Here is a 5809-nt window from a genome sequence, read left to right as displayed (position 1 = left end):
GCAAAGATGCAGTGCTGAAGGCTGAAGCGTCTCTTTGCTCCTCTGAATTCTCTTCTGCCTCTCAGCCCTTATTTCCTCAGCACCCCGTATTTCTGTCTCACAGCAGCTGCCGATGACTTTGCTCTCCGGGGGGAGAGGCCGCCTGCACGCTCCCCTGGCTCCCTCCCCGCCGGGGGGCGCTGGGGCTGGGGCCGCCCGTCCTGGGCAGCTTGAGGGGGAGGCGGGCGGCCGCTCCGGGCAGCATCTTTCCGCTTGTTCTGCGGCCTCTCGCTGCTTCCGCTTCACACTCTCGCTGCAGGGCAGCTTGGCATGTCCTTCCCTGCGCTTTCAAAGGCTGCCTGCGCAACTGAACTCACTTTCTCCGCTTGCTAGTTTCATTCCCTAACTTCGGATTTGCTTCCTCCTCACAACCTCAATCTCCCAAACTGACGAACTCCAAAACTGGGTCGGTTTCTTCCTGTTTCACTCAGTGCACATTTCTTTGACTCTTTCTGTCGTTATTATTCTGAACTGGTATTGCTTCCTCCTGAGAAAGAGTGATATTTTCAGTCCAATACCAATTTCTTGCGTAGGATAAAGAGGACAGCAGTTAACGTGAATAAATACTTAGGATACAGCGGACATGTGTTGGTCATTTCCTCTCTGGCATCCCAGTGTTACTTTACGGCGACGGCAGCACCACTTACTTAGGCGTGTTCCAAAGGCAGGATACTCTTTCTAAGAGAGTATCGTCTAAGACGACACAGAGCAGGTAGGGGCGCCGCTACCCCTCCTTTTAAGACACGACTATTTATTTTTGTCTCTCTCTCCGAGGGATACATAAAACACAGAGGGAACAAGGAAATGTTCAGACACTTAGGCTTCACTAGATGGAAAAGGAACAAAAACCAAAAAAAAAAAAAAAAAAAAAAAAAAAAAAAAAAAATTTAAAAATCCACAAAAACCAAAACAAAGCAAGAAAAAATCACCCTCCACTAGCGCCTTCAGCCGCATTAGGAAAGTTTCCTCTCACAATAGCAGCTGCAAAGTTGGCTGATAGATCGACTGGTATTTGTGGCTAAAATTCACATATTTAAAGCTGAAATAATGAATGCGCCGATCACTCTACCGCCACCGCCGCTCCCGAAAAAATCCCACCCAAACAAGCAGCGAACGGGCTCGGTCCGCCGCCGCGAAGCTCGAGCATAACCAGAGCATCGGCAGCAGCGGAGCGGTGCTTGGCTTTTGTCTCCGTACGCCTTCTTCCTTTCCTTCCAAACTTTTGGACGCTCTCTCCGAGCTGTATTTATAGACCTGGAGCACACGGCTGTATTTTTTCTTATGCCTCCTTGGGCTTGGGCTTAAGTCACTGACGGGAAAAATAAAAAAGGCGGCAGGCAGGCGGGCAGACAAACGGGAGGACAGAAGGGGGGAAAGCTGGAAATCCCGCAGGCTGGACTCGAAGGGAGGCTGGGGCAGGCGGCCGGAGGTGCGGGACTCCCTTGCTCCTAACAGGCGAAAAGAGAGGTAAGGGTGAAAGTCCGGCCCCGGCTCCCTGCATGGGGAAAGGAAAGCCTCTTGTCCCCGGGAAAGGGACAGGCCGGGACTGCCGCCCCATCCCGGTGCAAAGGAGCCGAATCAAGAAGAGCTCGTGTTTGTGTCCGGAGGAGGGGAGTGGGCGGCGGGGGAAGGAGAAGGGGGCACACACCACACAAAGTTTGTGTCATAGAACCAGATGAAAATAAGGTAATAAGCACGAGGGCAGCGAGGCTGCCGTCCAGTGCCGGGGGGACTGGAGAGACGGAGCCCCGACCCGCCTGGCTGCGGCGGGCGGCGGCCCCGGGGGCCGGCGGCTGGCGGGGGTGCCGGGGCTGGCGGCACGGCGCAGCTGAGCCCGGATGCTCGAGGGCTGCGGCCGGAGCCGCGGGGCAGAGCGGCAGCGTGCCCCGGGGCAGGGCAGCTCTTCGCGGGGACGGGCGCTGGGGAACAACGCCGCTCCGCTGGGCTGCCGCCGGCTCTGTTAATACCATTCTTCGTCACTACAGTGCTTAAAACGTTCAAATCCAAAAACAAACCCCCAAGCCGCTCACGAAAATAGGGAACTAACAGCTATGTGGAAGCACGCTTATTGGAAAAGGGGAAAGATTTCCCTGCTTGCAGAAAAAGTGATTGGGAGATTAAAAACGTAGGCGTCTGGGGTTTTGATGATGTTGTTTTGCTTTTATTTTCTCCTGCAGCCCGCAACTAAAGTTCTCTTTTCCCACACCGTGGATGCTGAAAGACTCTAACCAAATATCTCAGTAACGTGGATGGTGTAATTATCATGTTGTTAGGCATTCCCTTATTGACGTGCACCACACTTAGCGTCTGATCTCCAAAATATATGTCAAAGCAGTTTCTCAGTTTTTGGCATGTTTAGAGAGCCTGTCCTGCAGGTAAGTAAAACATGGGGCTGTGGAAGGAGCTTCCTTTCGGGCTGAAAATGAGAATTTCACGTTTGGCTTCGAGTGGCAGAACAGCTGGAGCAGCATTACACTTGGCTGTGCAATTTGGCATTACCATGACCTAGTTCAAACACCATGTTCTGATGTGCCATGAGGAAGGTACAAAATTATTAAATCTCCCAACAACCCATCAAATCCCGTTCAGAGCCCTGGCTCTGGACTCTGGTTTTTGGGGTTGTTTTTAAGCACTGACGCTTCAGAACTTTCCCCTTTCACCTCTCCGGGCAGATTTTTCTGTTTGATTATATTAATAATCTGATTTCTATTTGCCCTTCCAAATGTGAAAATCAACCCCCTTCCAACACTGGGAGGGGCTGTTATTTTTAGCTCCTTCGCTGGAACAAAATGTTCCAACATTCTCTGCTTTGAATCTCACTGCGGTTTGACTACTCTTTGATATAAAAGACTGTTGGTTATCCTTGTCAAAGTACCTGTTATAGGAAATGGCTTCCTCAGCCTGGCAAGTCACTCTGAACTAAGTAGACAGCAGCATTTGCCTACCTAAAGAAACGCTTATAGTATTGCAGGAAAATACCCCAAATATTAAACATAAAAATTTTAAATATTAAAAACCATTACAAATGGTAAATCTACTGTAGGTGATACCTTTATGACGTTATTAATGGTGTGCCCAGCTATCAAAATAAGTAAGAGGTGAATCAAATATTCCTATGTTTTCTTGTCTCCTCGACAGGTATATTTTGTCAGCACTTGCTGAACAGCTTCAGGGAGTACCATATGCACTTGATAAACAGCACTAAAAATGTGAATCCGATTCAAATATCACTTAAATAGCCCTGTTCCCCCTCTTCCCCCTCCTTTCTCCTCCGTTCCCAGTTGCAGCTCTGCAGCCACTGTCGCGGTTACAGAGTAACATTTAAACGCTGTAAAGTGCGTTTAAATGTTCTTCAACCCTGCCCCCTTTCCTCCCGCGTCCGCCGAGGAGTTCCAGATGATGTTACTTCTGTGACCATTTTAAAAACCTGTCTCGGTATTTAGCTACAAACCGTCCAACCTGAATGCAAATAGTGTTATAAAGGGACATAACAAAGTAGGAGAGAAGGAAGGGAAAGGGAGATACACATTTCTATCAAATGATGCTTCCCAAAGAGAGAATTATATTGATCTAGATTTTAAAAGCTTGTATCCTTGAGGTCATAATGCTGTATACATTTCTATGCACGCACAGGTATAGTCTGAGGTGTAGGGGTTATTACAAGAGTTTTCAACTGCAGTCATGGCTGCAGATTTAGAAAGTTATTTTATCAGTTGCGTCTGGACACCCGCATGCATTAGCAAAACCACTGCATTGAATCAAGTGCCTGAACATTGCAATCTTCTTCACAGGATTTTCTGTACCACCAGAGAATAGCCGGGTAGGATGCCCTCCTTCGCCAGAGGCCAGCAGCTGAACGAAGTCAAGCGAATAAAATAAGTGCAAAGTAGGGTTTTTTGCAAAACGAGGGTGAAATGCACGTACAGAGAGCATCTAGAAAAGATGACAATCCGAGTTTTGTAGCTCCAAATCATTACATTCTCGGTAACAGAACACCATCATTATTCACGAGTGAAAGAGACAAAATCCTGGTCATATGGTGATTATTGTTATGACAAGGACCAATAAAGTCTTTGTTATAAAAATAGTGCTTGTTATGAAGAAATTGGGTGAGCAGCCATCCAGATAAATATGCCCTGTGCCTAACAACCCTACTGTCTTCGTGATGTTTTGTGTGTTGCTAACCGCTCGTCGTTTTTCAACAGCTGTGGGCATTTTTTTCCTTGTAAAAATGCACATTGTTTTCCACTTACCCTAATTTCAGCACTAAGGCTCCGAAATTGTACAGAGAAGTAAAAGAAAGGTTATTTCTTTCTGCTTCTGCACTCAGATAAATTCGATACCGACTATTGCTGTGCAGTAACATCGTGTGATTCTGTAGAGCCCACTCAAATATTAGAGCCTCTAATTCCTCTCTATTTTTAATTCACCTTAGTTGCTTTTTGATGGTTTTTTGAAGAACAGTGATCAATTATTTTTACAGTGCAACACTGACGTTGTTCTTCAAGTTAGGCGCCTTATATTTGTATCTGTATTTACTTCGCTGTTACAACATCCCGCGGGACCGGTGTATTTAAAACAAGAGGACGGGCACACGCCCAGGGAGCCACGGAGAGCGCCGAGAGCTCAGGGGCGGCGGGGTTGCGCCGCGGCACAGACCGGGGGCTGCAGCCCGCACCGGCGCTTCCCAGCGAGGGCAGCGCCGACGTGGGCACCCGGCGGCACAGCGCTCCTCGCAGAGGCTGCCGCGCTGGAACATAAAGCCCCCATAAAGAGGCTAGACACAAAGCAAGGAGCCCACAAACATAGTTTGGGGATGATGGGTAGCGGGAGGACGTGCATCCGGTGTTCACCACGGGAGCCTTCGGGAAGATTGATTCCAACGCCGCGTCGTACTCGCTGCCGATGAGCCGAGTGCGGGCGGCAGGGTTTGGCCAGGGCGACGGGCCCCGCGCACCTCCTCGCCATCGCCCTCCGCGGCCGCCTTATCGCACACGCACCACCTCCGCCTCCGGGAGCGTGGGGCAATCCTCCCCTGACCTTACAGACCACTTCCCGCCCACTCAGGCCGGCGGGATTCCTGCGGTCTCCGCCGCCGACCCGCCAGCGGGTCTGCTTGCCTGCGGCACGGCGGGCACCTGGCTGTACCGGGGCAGTGCCCAGCCCTCCTTTTCATCCACAGACCGTCTCGAGGCTTTCCCGCATTTAATCGTGCGCGCCGGCGGAATCAGACCGCGCTGCCGAAGCCGGCGGGCGAGCGGCAGCAGTTTCCCGGCGGGTGCCAGCGGCAGACGCTCCCTCCGCCGGGGCGGGAACGCCGGCCGCACCCGGGGTCTGCGCTGCACCCCTCCTCGCCCCCACCCCAAAACCCATCTGCCGCCTGCCCCCGCAGCGCCGTGACCGCGGGCGCGGCCTCGGCCGGCACTGCTTTTCGGGCGCCCGAGATTTCCATTCCCCTTGGGAAAACAGCCCCCGATCTGGCCAGTGGCCCTCAGTGTCCCGCAGCCGCCGGCGACACCCGCGAGCTGCCTCGCGGGGCGAAGCGGCCCCCGCACGCCCCGGGCGCGGCACATGCGCGACCGCGCAGCGCTGCCTCGCGGGCCCCGCGCGCCCCCTTGCGCCCTGCGCCTGCGGCTCCGCGCCGGGAGGGTCGGGCCGGGGGGCCGCAGCCCTGCCCTCTGCCCACTGCCCTCTGCCCACTGCCCTCTGCCCACTGCCCTCTGCCCACTGCACACTGCCCTCTGCACACTGCCCTCTGCCCTCTGCCCAC

At 52.6% G+C, this 5809-nt stretch overlaps 1 long non-coding RNA gene across 1 annotated transcript; it reads left to right on the top strand.

The window, feature by feature from the left end:
- Positions 1-1015: 1015 nt before the first annotated feature.
- On the top strand, positions 1016-4330 carry LOC143692002 (uncharacterized). The gene is made up of 3 exons (XR_013179848.1): positions 1016-1506; positions 2217-2414; positions 3831-4330. It is a non-coding gene; the product is annotated as an uncharacterized LOC143692002 (long non-coding RNA).
- The last annotated feature ends 1479 nt before the right edge of the window (positions 4331-5809 follow it).

Source organism: Agelaius phoeniceus, chromosome Z (genome assembly GCF_051311805.1).
Source record: "Agelaius phoeniceus isolate bAgePho1 chromosome Z, bAgePho1.hap1, whole genome shotgun sequence".
In the NCBI taxonomy this organism is placed as follows: domain Eukaryota; kingdom Metazoa; phylum Chordata; class Aves; order Passeriformes; family Icteridae; genus Agelaius; species Agelaius phoeniceus.
This window is presented reverse-complemented; position numbering and strand designations above follow the sequence as displayed.